Below are 23,649 nucleotides of genomic sequence, written 5' to 3'. Positions count from 1 at the left end.
ACTAATAAACAAGGTTAGCAAGGTTACAGGACACAAGGTCAACATATAAAAATCAACTAATTTCGAGATATCACCTTACACCTGTCACAATGGCTGAAATCAAAAGACAAGAAATGAGTGTTGGTGAGGATGTGGAGAAAAAGGAACTCTTGTGCACTGTTGGTAGGAGTGTAAATTGGTACAGCCACTGTGGAAAACAGTGTGGATGTTCCTCAAATAATTAAAAAAAAATACCATATGATCCAGTTACAGAATACTTACCCAAAGAAAATGAAAACACTAATTTGAAAAGATATATGCACCCCTATTTTATTGTAGCATTATTTACAGTAGCCAAGATACGGAAGCAACCTACGTGTCCATCAATAGATAAACAGATAAAGAAGACGTGGTGCACACACACACACACACACACACACATATACATATATACACATATACAATGGACTATTACACAGCCATAAAAAAGGATGATATCTTGCCATTTGAGACAACATAGATTCACCTAGAGGATATTATGCTAAGTGAAATAAGTCAGACAAAGACAAATACCATATTATTTCACTCATATGTGGAATCTAAAAAACAAAACAAATGAATAAACAAAAAGGCAGAATCAGACCTATAAATACAGAGAACTGATGGTCCCCAGAGAGAAGGAGGGGTGGGAGGATGGGCAAAATGGATGAGGGGACTGGAAAATACTGACTTCCAGTTATGGAATTAATAAGTCATGGAAATAAAAGGCTCAGCACAGGAAATATAGTCAGTGATATTTTAATAGCATTGTATGGTGACAGATGGTAGCTACACTTGTGGTGAGCATAGCATAATGTTTAGAGATGTTGAATCACTATGTTGCACACCTGAAACTAATGTAACATTGTGAATCAACTATACTCAAATAAAACAAGTGAAATAAAAAATAATTATTTTATTTCTATACAGGAGCAATGCACAATCCAAAAATGAGATTTAGAAAACAGTCCCACTTAGAGTATAAATATTTAAGAATAAATTTAACAAAAGAAGTATAATATTTGTACACTAAAAATTATAAAACATCATTGAAAGAAATTAAAGAAGACTTAAGTAAATAGAAAGACATCTGATATTTAAGAATTGGAAGACAGTATTAATTTTTTTAAATATTTTATTTATTTATTTGACAGAGAGAGAAACAGCGAGAGAGGGAACACAAGCAGGGGGAGTGGGAGAGGGAGAAGCAGGCTTCCCGCTGAGCAGGGACCACCCCCCCCCGCAATGCGGGGCTCGATCCCAGGACCCTGGGATGATGACTTGAGCCAAAGGCAGACACTAATGACTGAGCCACCCAGGTGCCCCGGAAGATAGTATTATTAAGATAGCAAAACTCCCCAAATTTATCTAAAGATTCAATGCAGTCCATTTCAAAACCCCAGCTGGCTTCTTTCAAAAAATGACAAGATGACTCTAAAATTTATATGGAAATGCAAGGAAAGCAGAATAAACAAACTAAACTTAAGAAAGAATAGTGGATTTGAAGGACTTACATTTCCCAATTTCAAAACTTACTACAAAGCTACTATAAACAAAACAGTGTTGTACTGGCATAAGAGCAAACATATAGATAAAGAGCAGAATTGAAAGTCCAGAAATAAACTCACATTTATGGTCAAATGACTTTTGACAAAGATGCCAAAAGATTCAGTGGGAAAGAATAGTCTTTTCAATAAATGGTGCTGGTATAACTGCATATGCAAATGCAAAAAAAATGAAGTTGAAACTTCAGGTTTCAGCCCTACTTATAGACAACTTGGAAGTCATCAGTCCCAATCTTATAGGAAAAACCTGAACAAACTAAAAATTAATGACCTTTCTTGGACTCATAAGGGAGCTGAGGTTAGGGGGCTAGCCACCCCAGAATCTGGACAAAGAATGGAATCCAGGGACACCTCCGTGCCTCAGTCAGTTAAGTATCCCACTCTTGATCTCAGTTCAGGTCTTGATCTCAGGGTCATAGGTTCAAGCCCTGGGCTGGGCTCCATGCTCAGCATGGAGCCTACTTAAAAAAATAATAATAATAAAATAATGGAATCCAGAGAGTCACTGAGATCTGCTTACCTGGAGCACTGAAGCCATGCATTGATAGGAACACTTTGCGGTAATTTCAACAAATTGCTGGAGCTGAGTGTGGACTACTAGGAGAGAAAGAGACTCCTGGAGTCTGTGCTCTTAGGGGGTCTCTCTTGCTTTCATGGGCTTTACTTCTCAGAACCCCACCAGGTGAAGAGCCAAGAAAAGTAACTTCATAGCTCTGACATGTGATGAAGAAATTTTCTTTTTTTTTAATAAAGCCAGAATTTCTTCCATAACAAAGTCCTACTGTCCAGGGGATTCTTGCTCCCTCTACCTTTCCTGTCTTACTTAAAGGGTGGGGGGAGTCTAAGAAACACCTGTGAGGGTCACATCCCAGGGACCCAGGCACACAAAAACACTGAGGTTTAACCATACAATCACAGAACGCTACCCCTTTCCAAAACCTCACCACCACAAACACAGACTCTAAGGAAGAGGAATCCCAGGACAACAGGGGAGACAAAAACAAAGACACTAGAGAAATTTGAAGCCTCTGGCACCTACAGCTACAGCAAACATTAAACACAGACCAACTCATAGTAGACCTACTTGGCTTCATTTATTTTAGTCATTCATAAATTTACTCACCCTATCATAAACCCTTTTATTAAACATGTGATTGGTTACATGGCAAAACATGCCAACCTCTCTAATACTTTTCACATTATATAAATAACTGTATTATCATATCATTTTAATCTTTGCCTACCTTATTGCCCCAATTTTAGTTGAAGTCCGTTAAGGACAACATCTGTGTTTTACTTGTCTGTACCTTCTATGGGTAGGCTAACTCAGTGCTGAGTAAGTGCATGGATAAATGAATGAATGAATCAGCATAAGACTGTTTTTGGAGTGACAAGGGAGTCCTTGGAGGGAGGTACTGCAGTTCTGATTATTATTGCTCTGATAGAACTTTCTTGGTCCTGGACATCCACCTCCAGGGAAGGAGGGTGGTACAGTGGGGAATGGTCTAGAGTCTGGAAGTTGGTTTCTAGACCTGGTGGCTATGTGGCCTTGGAGAGCTCAACTCTGGGCTTTTTTGCAGATCTGTAAAATAAACATTCCTTTCAGTTCTATCATTCCCAGATTCTTGAAGCCACTGGTCCTTACTAAAATGAAAAAACATACTAAAATAAACTCTGAATATAGAAAATGAATATCTCTTCTTATATCCTCTAATAGCTAGGACTTATTAAATGCCTGCTATACTCACGCACAGTTTTAACTGCATCACCTGTATTAACTTATTTATTCCTATGAGATAAAACTATTTTATCCCTCTTTCACATGTGAGGCACAGAAAGGTTATGTGACTTACATAGCTTGTAGCAGAATTAACTGCAGATCCAGGCAGTCTGGCACCAGTAGTTGGGCTCTTGATCCTAATGTTTTTCCCATGCCCAAGGGTAGCACCAGTCTTCTGCCCTTGTGGCCTCTTCCATTGCCATATAGTTCATTTGAAAGACTAAACTCTTGCCTTTATGGAAAGTGATCATTCAGAATGATGCTATGAGGGAACACCATTCCCAGGAGAGGAAAGACATATTTACTAATGCCCTCATTTGGGCCAAGGGCCTTTGTTTTATTCGATATTACTGGTCCTGGATTGGGAAATCAACTTGTGGAGAGGCTTTTGACCTGACTTTTGGACAGAATGCAGTTCTTTTCCCAAAACCATATCAAACACGAGGTTGAAAGGTGAGTCCTTTCATTGCAACATCACCTGTCTTCCTCCTGCTGAGAGGGTTCTGTTTGATTCTAATAGTTCTTCCGCAGGAACTGGACTTAGGAAGCTAGAATGACACCGCTTCCTCCCATCCCTCGGATCAGCTCAGAAGTGTATCAGCTACACGAGACTTACTGAGATGCTTAAACAGCCTTTTTAAACGGGGTCTGGAAGAATAAGTAAACAGGAACTTTCCATCATATGAAACATGTACTTTGAATCCAGCAAAGTATACAGAGTAACAGGTCAGATAAAGGTAACTCTAGAACTAACAAAGATTGAGGTCAACATTCAGTGTTGCTGGGCCTTCCTGTTATCCCAACCACGTACTCCTCCTCCTTCCTGTTTCCAGTCCTTCCCTTTTCTCCCCTCAATTCATCTCCCCACCTGTCTTTTCCTTTCCAAGTACGCAGAGGACTGCGTTATTGTCACATTTCCCCCTCCTAGGGCATTGAGGAAAAGAGCCTCATATAGGTGCGTACAAAAAGCCCTGAATGTCTACGTATGGATAGCATATACTTACACTTTGAGTTTCTTCATCCATATAATCGTTCATGCATGCATTCAACAGATGATGATTCAGTACCTGCTCAGTCTTAACTCTCTTATCCTACCTCCTCATACACATGTATATATACCTTAGGACAGATCTATGCGTTTCCCCAAGGACATTGGATTCAGCTGGAGAGGCCCAAGGTAGCAGAAATTGGGGCATATTCTCAAGAGTTTACCACTGATCATAGATTCAGGGTTTGGTGGAAGCCCGGTCTATAAATTACAGCCTTGAAAAAAACAGCTGTTTGGGAAAACTAGCAGAAGCAAAGATCTTCCTGTCTGGTGCTTTTAATATCTTTCTGGAACTTTCTTTTGGAGCTCTGGGAAAAGCTCAAGTACAGGGAAGAACCAAACAGTGTCCCCCTGTCAGTACCTTTTATCTGTTCACTGAAGAAGCCCTACAAGCTTGGGAAACTTTTCCAGTGCCATCCCATCTAGCAATGGCTCATAGACTATCATAGACATGAGATTATACATGAAGTATAATCATACCTTATAAAAGATACGGCTTTTGACCAACCTTATTATGCTCTTCCTTTTATCAGGTATTCATGGAGCACCTTCTGAGCATCCAGCCTGATGTTAGATGCATTCCTGGTCCATTGGGCACTTACAACTAAGTTGGAAAGGCTAGACAGACACAAATCAGATAATAGACACAGGTGATAAAGTGGAAACAGCCCTTGATTTGGAATCTTAAGTCTGGATATGGCTTTTAACTTCACCATTTGTTAGCTGTGAAATACAGTTAAACCTACTCCAGAACTGTTAGAAGTCTTTGCTTTGGATGTTATATAAACTATGTATGAAGAGAGAATATTTTTATGATTTTTAGAGAAGAATGCAAAGCAGGGTAGCACTCCTTGTCAAGCTTACTACAATCCCACGAGGTAAGCCAGTGTTTTGCAAACAAAAAGTAACCACCCATTGGTGGATCATGAAATCAATTCAGTGGGTGGTGACCAGCATTTTTTTTTAATGAAATGGAACAGAACAGAAAATATCAGAGTGTACCACATGATGTAGTAAGGGTAAGTTTTGTTTCAGGTCACTTTTGTCTCTATTACATATGTTTGTGTTTACTGTATTGTGATGAGAAAAGAATTTCTTAGTATAGGTCACTTTCAAAAAGTTTGCAAAATGCTGAGAAGACTGCATGCCCTCTCCACGCCAATTTCCATAAAATTATTTGGATTCAGCCTTGTTACCTCTCTAATAACCAATAGTTGGATTTCTAACTCACTCAATCCAGTCATTCTTGATTTCTGTACTTGCTCAGGCCTGTGGAGCAGTACCTATAGACATCCTGTGCTCAAGGATCTAACCAGGGAAGGAGAATGACCAGAAACAACTGGAGACTATTGAGAATATTTAAATGCCACATGGGTAACAATTCCTCTTCAGTAACAGGAGGTCACAAAAGAGGAGTGGAGCTGAGATATTAGGGGAGATTTCTAAGAGGTCCATTGAAAGCAAACCCTAGAGAAAGAATAAGATTTGGCTCACAGAACAACAAAAGAAAAGGAACAACAAAAGAGTAGAGGACAGAGCCTGAGACAAGTCGGGGAGAGCACAGTCTGTCTAAACAGCCTGCCTGAGCTACCGTGTAGAGCCACTCTCCCCCTCTTGGTCTTTGTTTGCCTGGTTGACCCCAACTACCAGCTCTCAACAAGCATGGCCTGGATCTTATCTCCCTTGGATCATCGTCCCTCAGCTCCAAACCTGGCCAGTCACTACACAGAGTAACTATAAGCCAGGACAGATTAAGGAACGGGCAGTACAACAATCTATAGTTGCAGACTTCCCACATTTGTGTGGGTGATGTACTGTGATTGAACCTTTGCCACTAGGGCATTCTCATAGAAGCCTGATCTCTGCACTGATGAGCTATCAGTGACACCTCCTGCCTTCATGGCTTGGTGTGGCTCTGCTGTTAAGGACCGTCAAGGCATTGGTGGGCCTCTAGGACAATGCTAATGGCTCTGGATCAGAAAAAGTCATGTCACAGGTCCTTTCCTTTTATAAAGGAAAGTCTAGCCTCAAAATATCTCTCAAAGTATGGTTTGAGTCCATAGCTTTGGGTCTCTGTCCCCCTCTCTCTCTCTCTCTCTCTCTCTCTCTCACACACACACACACACACACACACACGAAGCAGTCATAATCCTCTCCTCACCCTGAAAATGACCTGATTCTAAAGCTGGAGCATGGAATAAATTTGAAGCCATTTCCTGTATTCTTTCTACAGCACAAATTCCCTGTCAAGAGGATTGGTTCTGGACCTGTGCCTCAGTGCACGGCTTCTCTGACTCATTTCAGAGATTTCTTGGTGACACAGGAACAGTTAACTGTACTATTTATTGGAGGACAATGATATCCTAATAATCTAACATCATCGGCAAAGAGCCAAAAATAGGATCAGCCTGATAGCAGTGACCTTACTCATGACTTGCCCAGTTGGTCAGGTTGGGGGTGCTTTGCATTTGATTTTCACCCACACCGGCACTCACACTGCTACCAGCCTTCCCAGTTTTCTTGGAATCCTCCTCTCCCGAGCAGACAGACAAGAGAGAGTGGTGGGAGAGCAGGAGACCTCAGACAGGAGAGCACTGAGTTTCCAGGAGGTTTTCTACTGGTGCTCTGGAGCTCCCTGTGGGTGAGAGCACCAACTCCAACCCCTAGTAAGTTATTTATTCCCAAAGTATCTGAAAATCTACTCCAGGCCAGTCACTGCACTAGAAAGTTTAAAGGTACAGAGATGAGTAGATGAGTATGAACCTGATCCTCTAGTTGTCATGGTAAGTATCTTAACTAAGGAGTTGTTGGGGTCTGTGGATGGGTTTCAGGGGTTTCAGTTATGTGCAAAATTTGCTGCACATATCTAGGTCTTTACAGTAAGAAGATACTAGCTCTTAACAGCAAAGGGCTCTGTGTCCCCCCAGATTTTTTAAATGATTAGTTTTTTCAACTGTAGTTGTTATATATTCTTATATTAATAGCAGTAGTCCTGTAACCCAGGACAAAAAGCAGGGGAGGGTGCTTTTGAGTAACAGGAGTTGGCTTCTATCTGGTTTACTATTCCAACATCTACTTAAGTTGGTCAGTTATCAGACTCTAGTGATAAGGTATCACTGCCTCCATGGAAATATGTATCCTGTGGAAGATTAATTAGAAGTGCTTTGACCAAACCTAAGGGCTGACCCTCATTTTCTGTAGAAAATATCATATGTCACTAGTCCCTGTGACATTTATGCAAGCATTCCAGTCTGTCTCCTACTGGAGCAAGCATGTTCAAAACAAGTAAACTGAAGGCAATCAATTTGTTGTGCAATGTAGCCAATCCCACTATTTCTGTCATCATTGTGAAGAGTATGGACTGCCCCATGGTGGACTCTGTCACTAAGATTGCTGTTGTTGAAAACATGGAGACAAAGGACTAGTTGGGCTGTGTCATATCCAGCCGGGCCATGATGTTTCTTTCTGAGTTCACTTCTTCCAATTCAGAGTCCCATTTGACTGTTATTTGGCAGCATTGTGTATATACAATCTGATTTTTAAAAATTTGAATCTAAGCAAATCTAAAATTTATTCTTTGAAAGTGGATATTTCTTTTTGCTCTTGTTGTGGGAGAGGCATTTTTTCCTTTATTTTTTTTCTTCGTTGCTGAGGATCTGAGGGGAAAGTTTACCTGTAGGAAATGTCCTTTAAATTACTAAAGAACCAAAAAAAAAATTTACTGAAGAACTTTTACAAAATTGTATAAGCTAAATCCAGGTGTTTTAATCAGAAGAGTAACTGTGGCCTAATTTCACAGCTGTAGCTTTCTGGAGTTCAAAGAAGGTTAATTCCATACCTAAATTGGGATGCTTCTTTCTCTTTGTAAGAAAATACCTAATTATTTAGAGTAATAAGTTTCTTACAGGTAATTAATACTAGCAAAATAATTCATTCTCTTTTTAAAGCATTGGTCTGACAATAAGTGAAAAATTTAGGCTGAAAAAAACATAAGTTGTCCTCTATTTATTTTTTCCAATATTCTAAATCAATAACTATCTCTACCATAACTGGGTCATTACTGATAGAATAATAAAGAGTAGGAAAAGTTAACAGTTAACTACACTATGACACTTCAGTTATATAAAATTGATTTTGGAGAGCTAGATAAAAGTTGTATAAAATAAGTTCTGGCTGGCTGCTAAAATAATAGAAAATAATATCAGGCAGCTTTATAACCAGTGAAAATCTAACATGATAATGTAAAAATATCCACTTAGTTTATGATGCTGCATCTCAAATATACACTTAGATGATAATGGGAAAGCTGATTTAAGTTGACCCAGTGACATTTTTCAGATAGCTGAGAAATGAGAAATATATTCTCCCCTCACTGCTTTCTGTTTCATGGATATGAATTGATAGGTTCTTTTGCTAAAGAAGTGTGCTGCAGTCCATGTACTAGGGTGTTTATATTTCCAATTCTAAACTACTCTTTTTTCCCAAATTCCAAAGAATTTTACTAGAATGAAAATTATATCTCATCACTGAAATCATAAGAATGAGTTAAAATGTGGACTCTGTGCTTTTGCTCAAGGTAAAACAATACTTTATTAAGTGTATAGCCAGAAGGAATTCCATATAGTACAAAGGAAGAACATTCTCCATGTCAAGTCTGACCAGACACATAGTAGAAATGACTAAAAACCATCTACTGCAGCAAGGTACTATGGATTTTTTCCTTCTTTATTCAGTAATTTTTTTGAGAGTTGTGAATGAAGTGTGTGTGTGCGCGTGTATGTGCAAACAGAACCTCTAAAAAGTGAACTGCAAACAATTCTGCAATAGAAATTATCTTTGTTGAGCTTTTATTTTTTTTTAAAGATTTATTTATTTATTTGAGAGAGAGAGAGAAAGCACAGATGAGGAGAGGGGCAGAGGGAGAGGGAAGGAAAGAATCTCAAGCAGACTCCACCCTGAGTGTGGAGTCCAACGAGGGGCTCCATCTCACCACCTTGAGATCATGACCTGAGCTGAAGTTAAGAGTCAGATGCTTAAGAGACTGAGGCAAGCAGGCACCCCTCCGTATTGATCTTTTAAAATGCATGCCTACTTTCTTAAAATGTCCAATGTCCTTTTCAAATCCAACTGAGTCTCCAGAAGCATTCCTATTAACATTGTGCTTATTTCAAAAGATGATCTTTCCATGGAACAATGAAAACTACCTTGGAGGAAAAACCGTCTTGTTTGTCACATCTCATAGGCTACTGAGACTTGGAAAGAAGACAAATTGTGAATGATAGATGAGAAATAATAAGTTATGAATCTCCAGCAATCAAGACATGTGATTGGATATTGGCCACCAAATATAAAGACAGCTTCTTCCCATACTCAAGATACAGAAGAAGGAAGAGATTTGTTCAACAAATTCATTCATTTATCCATTCATTGAACAAACACATCATATTTGAGATGGTTGCAAAATGCACAGATGCCAAGGGGATTTCCCAGAGCCCGTAAGGTCTCCAGGAAAGTTTATTTATTTCACCTTACTGTCTCATCAAAGCTCTAAAGAGCTTTATCGGCTATAACCAGACAGGGGGCCCACCTCTGTGTTTTCTCAGTCAACAAAAATTTGTTGAACATTTGCTATGTCCCAGGTACTTTGTGTGACTCATAGGTCTACAAACTTTTTCTACCATTCATGTCTTCTTGCGTCAAAAAATACATATAAGATACACACTATAACATATATGCCTCTGGGTGCTTGATTACAATGAGGCTCACTTGATGCAATTGGTGTCTACTCTTTGTCTCCCTACGTAAGAGTAAATTCTGAATAAGGTTTACACTCTCCTCTCCACCTTCCAAGCCACACCATCATCATCTTAGCCATCACCACTCTTTAAAAACTATATTTTATTTATTTATTAATAGATAATACTTAAACCTGATGTAAAATACATTTAATATATATAATACTGTATATATATATATACATAAACATACCTATGTATATATACCTATACATATATAGGTTCCTATAGGTTCAATTTCTCTAAAGAACTCTGACTGCTAAAAAGGGCATATGCATATGCAAGCATACATTTGTATGTTGTAGCTACCTTGTACATGTTACATAGTTTTGCACAGATAAAAAACTATAACCATTCTTTTCACCTGCTTTTCACATAACAGTCTATCTTGGAGACTGTTCTATATTGGTGCACATGTAGAACTGCATAGTTTCCCATTGTATATTTGTTTAGTAATTTCTTTTTAAGATTTTATCTATTTACTCATTTGTGGGTGCGTTTGTGAGAGAAAGAGAGAGAGAGAGCGTGAAGTGAAGCAGCAGAGGGAAAGGGACAAACAGACTCCGCGCTGAGTACAGCGCCCAACATGGGGCTTGATCTCACGGCGCTGAGAGCATGACCTGAGCCTAAATCAAGAGTCAGATGCTTAACCAACTGAGCCACCAGGTGCCCCTGTTCAGTAATTTATTGAATTAGTCTCCTATGGATGGACATTTAATATGTTTCTAAACTTTGCTATTACAAACAATGTTGTGAGAATATCTTTGTACACATGTCGTTTTATAGATGAGGTATATTACATACATCTACAGATACATTATTCTATCTAAAACAAGTGCTTACAGGTAGAATTTATGGGACTCAAGGTATGTACATCTTATATTTTGTTTGGTCTTGCCATATTGTCCTCCACAGAACTTGGATGGATTTACAGTTCTCCCTTCAATAACAGCACAGTGTGTTTTCAAAGTTGTTTTATCTTTGCTAGCCTGACAGGTGAAAACATGAATCTTAGTGTAATTATGATTATATTTTTTTATTATAAGAAATAAAGAGCATCTTCTTACATGTTTAAGAATGATATCCTTTTCTGTGAACTGTTTATATGCTTTGCCATATTTCTGTTGGTGTGGAAAGAATAGATTTTTTGTATTAGTCATTACTGTGTGCCCCAAGATACGTAAATGTTTTAATGTTAAACTGGAAGTTGACAACTGTCACTTAGACAAATTATCATTACAATTTCAAAGATAGGGACCCTGATGAGGCATATGAAGTGCAAGGACTATCAGGTGTGATCTATGTCTTATGTTATAACTACAATATGAGGGTAAAACATCAGCCAAACCATTCCAAGTTGGAGTAATTTCTGTCCTCCTTAGAACACTCACAGTTAAGTCTATTAAAGAGTATTCTAAGATTAAATAATTCATAATTTGAATTCATGATTTTGTGAATTGTTATGTAGGGGAATACTTTCCCAATTTCAATGAAAGAGTAAATAATCATTGATGACAAATGCATCTAGTTTTCTCCTAATCTTGGTCAGTTGTTCCAAAGCTACTTAAAGCTGTGATTCTCCCAGATACAGCCATTTAAAAAAGAAAAAAAAAAAGAACTTTTAGACCTTGGGTAAGTCCCCTAGTTTCTAAGGTTCTTTTTATCTCATTCCAAAGTCTAGGGAATGATTAAATAATCCAAAATTCTATGATTCCTTATTTTCTCTCTTCTCACCCTCTGTAAATCTATATTGATTATTTTTTCCAAAAAAAAAATAAAACCATGAATTCCAATTCTAAATTCTTTAACATAAGAATATTCTCCAAAGGACTTAACTGTGAGGGTTCACTTCCCACCCCTGACTGGAGACTAGAGACGTAGGCAGCCCCATTTACTCCCACCCACGGTGTCCAGGAGGTTCTAAGGCAACCCAACTTTCAACCCAACCATGAAGACTTTAATTGCATTGAAAACTCTATAATGATACATATTATAATTTTATAAATTGCATAGGAAAAAAAATTTTCATAAATATTAAAAGAAAGGACAGCTTCCCTGAAAAATAACTTAAGAGTTTCCAGATTTCTGCAGAAACTCCATTGAAAACATAAAGATACCAGATAAGAAGCTCTATAGATTTTTATAAAACTGAGAAGTTAGTTTCTACTTCAAAAAAGAAAATCTACCTAGTAAAGAAAATATCATGGACATATTTAATAAAACACAAGTATCACAAAAAAATGTCAACTGGCCATTCAGCTGGCATCCAAAGGAACTATTTGCAAAATTCCTCATAGGATTGGGGCTTTCATCATAGCAGTTAACCTCCCTTCCCCACCTCATGTGACCCCAGCAGTTGCTGCATCCCTCCTAAGGCAATTATAGTAGGTCTTATAGTTTGGCTGTTCTTACAGCTCTTACTGCTTCCTCTCTAAGAGTGTAAACTAGCAGAAAAGAAGCCCTTTTGATTCACCTTGGGGAGATGTCTGAGGTAGACACATGTGTGCACATCAGAAGATCCCAGACATTTGGAAGAAGAAAGGGAGCTAAATTGAAAGGATGTATTGACAGACTTAGACTATTTGCCATGTGCCAGAGTTGAGCCAAGTACTTTATCTGCATTAACCCATTTAATAATCACAAAACCTCATCAGGCAGGAACATCTGTTATGATACCCTTTTTACAGATAGAGAAACAGAAGGGAAAAGAGACTAAATATGCCCCCTATTACAAAGCCAAAAAGTGACAGCTGCAGTGTAAGCCCAGGCCTTTGACTTCAGGAGTGTGTGTCCTTAACCCCTCTGCTGGTCCACTTCCTAAATAGAAAAGATATGTGAGCAAAGGAAGCACCAGTATCCAGCTCTGAAAAAAAACGGTGGGTTTCTGGGTCTGCCTGTGATCAGCTTGTCCTCCTTAGTCCATAGGTTACCTTGAACCAAGTCTAGCTAACCAGATGAATTAATCGAACACATATAAAATCTTTAGAAAGGGAAGATACAAATGCTTCAGCATATCAGCATCAGCCTACACGGGCTGATTTCATACATAATGAAAACATCCAGTTATCTAAACTGGACCTGTATCTCAAAATGCTTTTTGCTAATTGATTAATTGATTGACTGATTGATAGGAGGAAGCCTTATTAATCTTTTATTTTTTGAGCCCCAGCTTCATTTATAGTCAGGTACTTCAACATCCCACTATCAGCAATTCATAGAACCAATACACAAAATAAGCAAAGCTGTGGAAAAAACTCAACAGCACCATCAACCAACACGATCTAATTGACATTTATAGAAAACTACAGCCAACTCAGTAAAATCGTTTTTTTTTTTAAGTAATCATGAAATATTCAACAATATAGACCATACTCTGGGTCATAAATAAACCCTAACAAATTTAAAATAATTGAAATCACACAGCATAAATTCTCTGACCATAATGGAATCAAACTATGGTTGAATTCAGTCAAACTACTCAGCCAAGCAACATTATGCTATTTTTGCCTTATTTTGATATCATTTTTATGAAATAAAATATTACCATACTTTTCTTCTGTTTGATATCAAAAGTGTCACTTTTTAAATCTCCTAAATAGCCAAAAATATTTCTTCCAGCACTTCCTTAAAGAGGCCTGATATCTCACATAAATGATTCTTTTTTAATTCATAATTTTTGCACTTAATCTTTTCTTGCCAGAGACACCTTTATTTCTCTGTTCTCTACCCAAAGCTTCCACAGTGTCAAACCTTAATCTGCCCTTCCAGATTAGGCCAAGGTCGCCCGGCCGCGTTGTCTCTGGAGCTAAGTGAATTGCTGGCCTGGAGGTAGAAGGGCGTCCATTGCTCTTTGGGAGCCTATCTTTAATCCCCTAGAGACGAGTTTACTCTGCTAGAAGAAAATTAGCCCCTGGAGAGTAAAAGTCAACAAGCTTTATCATCCTTCTTCCTGGGTTATTTTGCTATTGTTGACAGGCTGTCTTAATGTCCCAGGGTAGTTGCTTTCTGGATTTGTCTTACCCTTGGAATAAATACCCCAGGATTTCATGGCTGTATGGCCCCAGAGTGCAGTAGCAATGCTGCCCAGCAGTATGCCCTAGATGCACTTTCCAACAATAGCCTTCCACTGCAGCAAGCACCGTGGCCAAAACCCACCTTGGGAAGCACTTGGACACTAAGGAAGCCATACATAGGTCTGTGAGGCAGATACAAGACCTTTTGGATCATAGCCCACAGTCAGGTAATCAGCTATCAGGATCTCCTGGACCCTTCTCAGGAAAACAAAACAAAACAAAAACAAAAACCCCCTTCTCAGGAGACACAGAAAGTATGGGTCTGTATCACAGCCCACTATAAGGAGATCATGTTCTTCTGTTTGTGGTCCCTGCTCAGACTATATGGGCTCAATCAAGGGTGTCCACCACCACCCCCAAAATTCACATGTTGCTGTGGACTGAACTGTGTGGCCCCAAAATTCGTATGTTGAAGCCCTCGCCTCCAATGTGACAATATTCGCAGCACTTCTCTCTCCTCTCAGTCTCTTTCTCTCCCTCTCCTCTCCCCCCCCCCCCCCCACTCCCCCCGCCACGTGAAGACACAGGCTTCCTGCAAGCCAGGCAGAGAGGTCTCACCAGAACTCAACCATGCTGGTGTCCTGATCTCAGATTTCCAGCTTCCAGACTGTAAGGAAACAAATTTCTGTTGTTTAAGCACCCAGTATTTTGTTATGGGAGTCCAAGCAGACGCAGACATATGTTGAAGTCCCAACGTCCAGTACCTCAGAGCATGACTATATTGGAGAAAGAGCCTTTAAGGAGGTAATGAAGGGAAATGAAGTCATTAGGGTGAGCCCTAATCCAATATGAGTGGTGTCTTTATAAGAAGAGGAGATTAGGAGAGAGAGAGGGAAGACCATGTAAGGACACAGGGAAGAGAAGGCAACCATGTACAAGCCAAGGAGACAGGCCTCAAAAGAAGCCAACCCTGCCAACGCCTTGACCTTGGACTTCTAGCCTCCAGAGTTATGAGAAAATAAATTTCTGTGGCTTAAGCCACCCAGTCTGTGGCACTTTGTTACTGAAGTCCTAGGAAAACTAATACTCTTGGGGGAGCCATTGTGGTATATTCCACACGTGCCAGCATCACAGTCCATAAAGTCACTCGAAACAGTAATTACTTCAGAGATATGGCGTACCAAAATGGTGGGTATGATAAAGAAAATGTGAAGGAGCAGGAACAAGACAGACACCTTAATGAAGTGGTGATAAGGCCTGAGACTTGGTGACCAGGGCAAGGGAGTGAGCGCACTGAGAGGGACCCACGTGAGGTCAGGGCGTGGGGGAGGGGTCGCACGCAGGAGCACCCCTTCTCCACTCATGGAAGAAGAATGGTAAGGCAGGGGGACATGAGGGAATGAAGCACAGGAGCCGGCTGAGAGCAGTAGATGGGGGTCCAGTCATCAGAGGGATGAACTCAGAAGCTGCTCTAGTTTTGTGACTCTGCCGTCTGTCTACCCCGCTCCCCTCAGGAAGGTTCTAGCTTCTCTGAGCAGTAAGGGAGTAAATAGTTCATCTGCCCTCTAACAAGCAGACACGGCCCTATTATTAATGAAGTGAGAACAAAGTAATTATCTGGATAATTCAGACAACCATCCCCATTTTCAACTAAAATGTTCAGGTAAAAGAAGGTGTAAGAGTCAAGAGGAATAGATTGATTTGAATTAATTGACTCAATTTACCTTTTTATATTGGACTTGTCCAAAGTAATTTACAAAGATGACCTTTAGCTGTGCTCATGGGTCAGCCAGTGATAGAGAGTGTTATCAGCAGTGTTGCCTCAAGGGACTCCAGTCCCAAGACCTGGTCTGGAAGCAGAGGACTTACATATCATTTCATACTGAGTCATTCTCAGAGGTATTTTCTGGGTATGAAGCAGTGTCTCACATTCTAGAGCGTGAATCCAGTAGGATGAGCCATGCAAAGGCAGAACAAGTATGGAAAAAGAACTGAGGTATCTGAGCCAGCTTCTTATGTACCTACTTGGGGAAAATGCACGAAGGCATATGGAAGGGGAAACTGCAATCAACAGCATTTACATGAAGATCTCATCCGAAGAGCAGTGACCACCGGTGTTCCAGCATACCTGTGCATCCCCCCAAGCACACTGCATCAGAAACCTGAATGTTATCAAAGGCCTACCTTAGGAAATGCCACTCAGCCCCATCTCCTTCTTTAGTCGTGAGTGCTAGGATATTTTCTTTCTTTCTTTTTTTTTTAAAGATTTTATTTATTCATTTGAGACACAGAGATACACAGAGAGAGAGAGAGAGAGAGCATGAGCAGGGGGAGAGGAAGAGGGAGAGGGAGAAGCAGGCTCCCTGCTAAGCCAGGAGCCCAATGTGGGGCTCGATTCCAGGACCCTGGGATCATGACCCGAGCAGAAGGCAGACGCTTAACCATCTGAGCCACCCAGGCGCCCCAGTGCTAGGATATTTTCATGTTGCTTCCCTGAGTGTCCTCGTTGGGAGCCAGCAGGATCTAAAAACCCCATACCTTAACTCCTTAACAAATGCCATAAAGAGTTCAGGATTGCCCCATCTTCTCATTGGACTCAAGATGACAGAGTACAAACTACTTGGGATATGAAGTCAGAGCACCTGAGTTCGAGTTTTAGCTCAGCTAGTTATAAACCAGGCAATCTGGAGAGTCATTTAACGCCATTTCCTCAATCCCAAAGGATTTGAGGATCCTCAAATACCTCACCTGTGATATATAACATAAAACACACAGGGTTATTAGAAGAATTAAAAGAAATAATGAATACCAAAGCCCTTAACAAACCTCAAAGCAATGGGGAATTGCGCTTCTTCCTAGTAAGACACTAGCTTACTTCCTCAGATAGAAGGCAACGTGTGTATGAATAGAGTCACTGAGATACGACCTTATGCTGCTTACTTGATCCTCTGACACATTCGTAACTGGCCCTTGTAGGTATTTGTGCTTAAACACAATGCAGACAGTAGAATCTGGTGAGTGATATAGAATTTATATTCTGGCTTCCTTATTTGTAAGATTGGTGGTTAAAGTATCCACTTTGCAGATTTTTTTCTTTTGAATATTAAATGAGACCACTTATGAGTTAACTATCACAAGGATTGGTACATTTTTGGTGCTTGATAAATATTAGGGTTTTAGGGGCACCGGGGTGGCTCAGTCAGTTAAGCGTCTGCCTTTGGCTTAGGTCATGATCCTGGAGTCCCGGCATAGAGCCCCATGTCGGGCTCCCTGCTCAGCAGGGGGCCTGCTTCTCTCTCTGCCCCTCTTCCCTGCTTGTGTTCTCTCTCGCTCGCTCTCTCGCAAACAAATGAAATCTTTAAAATATATATATTAGGGTTTTAAATTATTTATAATGATATGACTATTGTTCTGTTGCCACTAGGGGGCAGAGAGATGGGCATTCTCCCTTCTCAGGGTCTGGCATACTGTTATCATTGGTCTGTTGGCTTAGTTTGTATATTCCCCATTCTAACTCCCTACCCCCACTCTCAATTCCTGTTCTTCTCCTCCTCACCCCCAAAGTACCATTCTAAGGTTTTTGACGTCAGTTCATTTATTTTATTTATTTTTTACTAGTTTTGTATGTTTCCTTGTTAAACATGTTGAATTGTTTTGGGTGCAAAAAACAACAACAACAAAAACTTCATTTCTCTAATTCTCTAGCCTCTGGATCCTTTCTGGAGAAAAAGGAAGAATGGTTCTCACAGCATTATGGCATTTTGGACTATACCAGGAGCTTTGGAATTCAGCTCGAGAGACCAAAAACATCTTTTTTGCTTTCTGAAAAGGTAAGGGCTCAGGGCCTGTCCCCTCAGGGATTGTGACTCTCAGTCCCAGGTGACTGGTCACTGCTTGGAAAGCACCAGGGAGGAGCAGCACCCTGATAAGGGACTGATCCTTCTCCTTGAGCAATATGACTGATGTCAACCTCGTGGGGAACAGGTCACGCCCTATTAGCAGGAGGGAGGAGAGGTTACTCAGGGCCATGTACGGGCTTATAAAACTTAGACATTTCTAAAAATAAGGCTCAAAAGGAATCTTCCATACACAATAATAGCTCTAAATGGATCATAGACACAAATACAAAATCTAAAGCTATAAACCTTTTAAGAGAAAATATAAAAGTTAATTTTCTTGACCTAGTTTTAAACATTTTTTTAGGTATGACGCCAAAAGACAAGCAACAAAAGAAAAAATAAATTAGACTTCAGCAGAATTTAAAACTTTTGTACTTCAAAAACACCATCAAAAAAGTGAAAAGAATCCGCAGAATGAGAGAAAATATTAGCAAATCCTATATCTGATAAGAGATTCATATCCAGAATATATAAAGAACCCATGCAACTTAATAACAAAAAGTCAAAACAACTCAATTAAAAAGTTCAAACCGTGAGAGACTCTGGCCTCCGGGAAACAAACTGAGGGCTACAGAGGGGAAGTGGGTCGGGGGGGGATGGAGTAACCAGGTGATGGGTATTAAGGAGGACACGCGATGTGATGAGCACTGGGTGTTACACGCAACTAATGCATTGTTGAACACTACATCAAAAACTAATGATGTTCTATATATTGGCTAACTAAACATAATAAATAAAAAAAAGAATTATTTAAAAAATACTTTAAAAAAAAAGTTCAAAATCCAAAGGATTTGAATAGACATTCCTCTAAAGGACATTTCTCAAATTGCCCATAAGAACATGAAAAAAGGCCCAACATCATTAGCTGTCATGGAAATACCAGTTGAAACCACAATGAGATACCCCTTCACACCCAATAGGATGACTATTATCAAAGAGATAGATAAAAAGAAGTGTTGCCAAAGATGCAGAGAAGTTGGAACATCCATACACCAGTGATGGGAATGTAAAATGGTGCAGCCACTTTGGAAAAGTCTGAAGTCTGGCTGTTCCCCAAATGATTAAACATAGAGTTACCATATGACCCAGCAATTCCACTCTTACCCAAGGGAGATTAAAAAAAAAAAAGATGTCATGCAAAACTGATACACAAATGTTCATAACAGCATTATTCATAATGGCCACTAAGTGGAAACAGCACATGTCCATCAACTGATGAATAGATAAATTAACCACGGTATATCCACACAATAGAATATTATTCGGCAATAAAAAGGAATGAAATGCTACAACATGGATGACCCTTGGAAACCTTATGTCAAGTGAGAAGACACCAGTCACAAAAGACCACACATTGTATGATCCCATTTATATGAAACGTCCAGAACAGGCAAAGCTATAGGGACAGGAAATAGATCTGTGACTGCCCAGGGCTGGGGGAACGCAGAATTTAGGGGGTGTTGGTTAACTGGTGCAGAATTTCTTTTTCAAGTGATAAAAATGCCTAAAAATGTATTGTGGTAAAGGTTGTCCAATTCTGTGAATATAGTAAAAATGATTGAGCTGTACACTTTAAATGAGTGTGTATTAACAAAGCTGTTAAAGAAGTCTCTTCCGAGGGCAGATCTCCGAACACTGAAGGTGGTCAATATTTTTCAAAGTAACATTATTTAAGGCTGAGTGCCACCATTAAAAAAAAAAAAAGAAAGAAAGACAAGGGACCCCAGATACATGTTTCTACCCACTTTCTGTTTCGGAGACCAAGAAATCAAAGTAACCTGGGTTGTGGGGCTGGCCTAACCCCACCCCCTGTGCTAATAGAGAGGAAGGAGATAAGGTGAAACCATCAGGCAATCTGGTAATTACTTGGTTTTGACTTCAGAATATCGGTAAGACCTGTCAGAGAAACTTCCACTCCCAGACTGGCACCTTTCTCAGCTTTCCCTGAAGTGGCTGGTCTGTGACCTGGACAGGGGGCAGAAACAGAAGAGACATGATGGGCTCCCTGGGGACCTCAGTCGGTTAAACATCTGACTCTTGATTTCAGCTCAGGTCATGATCTCAGGGTCGTGAGTCTGCTTCTCCCTCTCCCTTTGCTCCCCCCCCCCACTTTCTCTCTCTCGCTTGCTCACTCTTTCTAAAATAAATAAATGAAATCTTTAGAAGAAAAAAGAGAGAGACCTTAGATATGGCCACAAACATTGCCATCCATGCACAGGACCATCTGTCCATCTGTAGATGAACAGGCTAGAAAGCTCTGTTTTTAGGGACTCTCAATTCCTATGCTGACTGGAGCATTATCTAATTTCACAAAATTGCACCAGTTAGGCAGTGTGCTAATGGGTGACCAGGAATTCTCAGACTGATGAGACACCTATATTGGGAGACAAATAGGATTCAATGTCCTTAATGGCCTTTTGAGACCCTGAGTCTCTATATACTTAGTTATGTAGCAATATGTATTCTGAATATGAATCCACAAAAAATTAAGTTTTTCACTTTTAATGAGCAGTAGCTTACAAGGAAACACCTCGATATCATGGAGTCATCTTCATAAAACAGTCTCCAAGCAATTTTATGTAGTCAACATAGATTTAGTGCAATTAGAGTAGAATGAATAATCTAGATTATAATCTAGGAGACCCAAGTTCTTGCCCTGCCTCTGCCCTTGTCTTGGACACTACAACCACAACCACAGGCTGTCTAGGCCTCAGTTTCTCTATGTATCTAGAGTCAGTCTCTTAAGATCTCTGCATCTAACCCTCTATAAATCCCTGCTCTTCCATCCCCCCTTTATAGCTCTGCACATGGAAGAACTCAGCCCTATTCTCATGGCCTTCTACACAACCTAGGGTGTCAGTGGCATATGCACTATATTTAATACCAGATATATACTGTGCAGTTCATACAGTAACTCTCGGTTAAATCAACGACTGAATTAGCCAGAAAGCTCAGTCCTTGCCTGGGTCACAACAAACTACTCCCTCCCAATCCCCCAGCCCCCTTTCTCCCCAGCCTTCTCCATGGACTCAGCTGGCTGGCTGGGTTATGGACTCTCGAGCACGTCATAGTCTCAGCTTCCTGCTACCTTTTATTTCAGCGATGTCACCCGGTACCGTTACCCAAATCCACCCCAACGTCCAAGACGCAGCTCAAGTCAGGACCTCTGAAACCCACGCTGGACCAGTGCAGTCTGCGCAGACCCCACAGTGGGCACTTTATACACACTGGCTATCAGCTGTGATGTGTTCTCATGCCCTTCTCTTCATCTGTAAGCTCTCAAGCACAGAGTGCTTACAACCTCTCTAAATACTTGAGAATCAATTGACCTGTGGGAATGGAGAGGCTTGTTAGCAAGCCAGCCATCTGTTTACCATCAGCACTGGTCTCAGCCTTTTGAGGGTAGTATATTCCAGTCCTTAGTCCTATGAGAACATAAAGAAAACTTATGGGGGAAAAAAAAGTCAGTAAAGAGCAGCTGACAAAAGTCAGCAAAAAGCCTTTCAAAGAAAAACTCAGGTGTATCTAAGAAGGTTTATCTGAAGTCAAGGCAAAGACAAAGACACAAGGAAGAACTCGCTGAGCGTTCCCCAGTACCCCCAGGAAGGCGTGCCCTCTCCTTATCTGGAAATCCCGTCTAAGATGAGTGGAAGGTTCTATTTCCTAGATGCAAGAATGAAAGTCCTTATGGAGGTAGGCGGCCTCCCAGGAAGAAAACCCTTCCTTCTCAATGATTCTGAATCCTCAGCCCCAGCCCCTAACCACCATGAGGTTGGAGCCCAGCGTGACTTATAAATTGTTTTTTTAAGTTGCAAAGTCTTCATAGAATCAAATTAGTTGGAGCTGTGGTGGGTATTAGAGGTCCCCTAGTCCTGTCCACTTATTACACAGGTGAGGGACGGACACTCAGAGTTTTGGAGACTGTCCCATGACCATGCTTCATAGCAGCAACTCTCTCTCATACAAATTCAAACGCGCCACACATTTTAAATTAAGGGGAGAGGGGTGGGAGGATGGGGTAACTGGGGGATGAGCATTAAGGAGGGCACGTGACGTAATGAGCACTGGGTGTTACATGCAACGGATGAATAACGAACCCTACCTCTGAAACTAACAATACGCTGTATGTTAATTAACTGAATTTAAATATGATAAAAAATTTTTAAAAGATACAGACACATGTAGAGGGCACCCAGGAGTAAAAATGAAGTACGTGTATAAAGAATTACCTGTCTCACAAGTACCATCTCCCATTATAATCATGGGAAGTATACTCTTGCTACTTACTATCTGCCCAGCCTAACAGGAGGTATTGGTGAGCAAGAGGGACAAGGGATACAAAGGTGAAAACCAGGCACAATCCCTGCCCTCCTCACTTATCTCTCTGGCTGGCAAGGTAATATGTAAACACATGAAAAATTAAATCATATTACCAGAGAAAATATAAATTCAGGGCAATAGTAGAAGATTTGTATGAAGGCTCTTCATGGTCGATTGTTCTAAAACGAAACTGAGAAGAGACCAGGGTCAGAAGTCTTGAGGTCCAGCTGGGCTGGACCCAGAGAAAGGTTCCTTAAAGTAGGTGGGGCCACAGCTTGCCCTGGAAGGTAAATGGATGACTTGTGCATAATCCAAGAAGTGGTACTTCCCACGCATAGAACCTCACTGCACGTAGAACAGTGCTGACTTCTGAGGTCCCTCCCCTTGTAAGAACTGCTGTTCCACATTCTGACCTTATCTCTTGGATAGCAGAATGAGGGAGTAAGAAAATTTCTCTTTTGCTTCCTCACAGGAGTTTAATTATCCAACAATAATGCCTTCATTTGGTTGACAATGGTCCTACCCACTATCTTCCACCTATACCATCCACCTAAACGCATGCCCCATTTTTTGACATTTTCTGACATTTCTCATTTGTGTATGTGTGTGTGCATGGTGTGTGTGTGTATGTGTGTGTGCATGGTGTGTGTGTGCAATGTGTGTGCAGGCACACATGTACCGACCACACTGGGCCTGCATGGTTCCATCTACAATTCTTGAGGTTTCCTTTCCAGCTTCTGGGCATCATTTGCAATTACAATGCAGTCATAGGCAGAAAAGAGATAGGCTAATTAGTCATTGTCAGTACTGGTCCCTATTCGCCAGATGAGTTTTTTGAACAGCATAGCTGGGAATAATTTGTATCAGATGGTATTTCCTTGTTTTATGTCACTGAGAAGATTTATTTGGCATCATGGTCACTGTACATAAATATCCTGGAATCAATGGGGTATAAATGAATGGCACAGATTCATCCATTAGTATGCAGCAAATTATGTATGGAACATCTATATCAGTATGTGAACTGCACTGAATTCAAAATATCAGGCTTCTGAGGGGCCTTTAATAACTTCCATAGTTCCCTGAACTTGGCCAGGACCTTTCTGGTCACCTGCAGATAAACACAATGCAGAATTTCGCTTCTGGAGACTGCAACTGGAATATTCAACATTATCTAATTCCTTGAAATTCTACTGGTCAGGTGGCTTTCT

The sequence above is a fragment of the Callorhinus ursinus genome, unplaced genomic scaffold (assembly GCF_003265705.2).
Source record: "Callorhinus ursinus isolate GAN/ISIS: 27379988/994484 unplaced genomic scaffold, GSC_fseal_2.0 scaffold10, whole genome shotgun sequence".
Taxonomy (NCBI): Eukaryota; Metazoa; Chordata; class Mammalia; order Carnivora; family Otariidae; genus Callorhinus; species Callorhinus ursinus.
Note: the sequence above shows the minus strand (reverse complement) of the source record.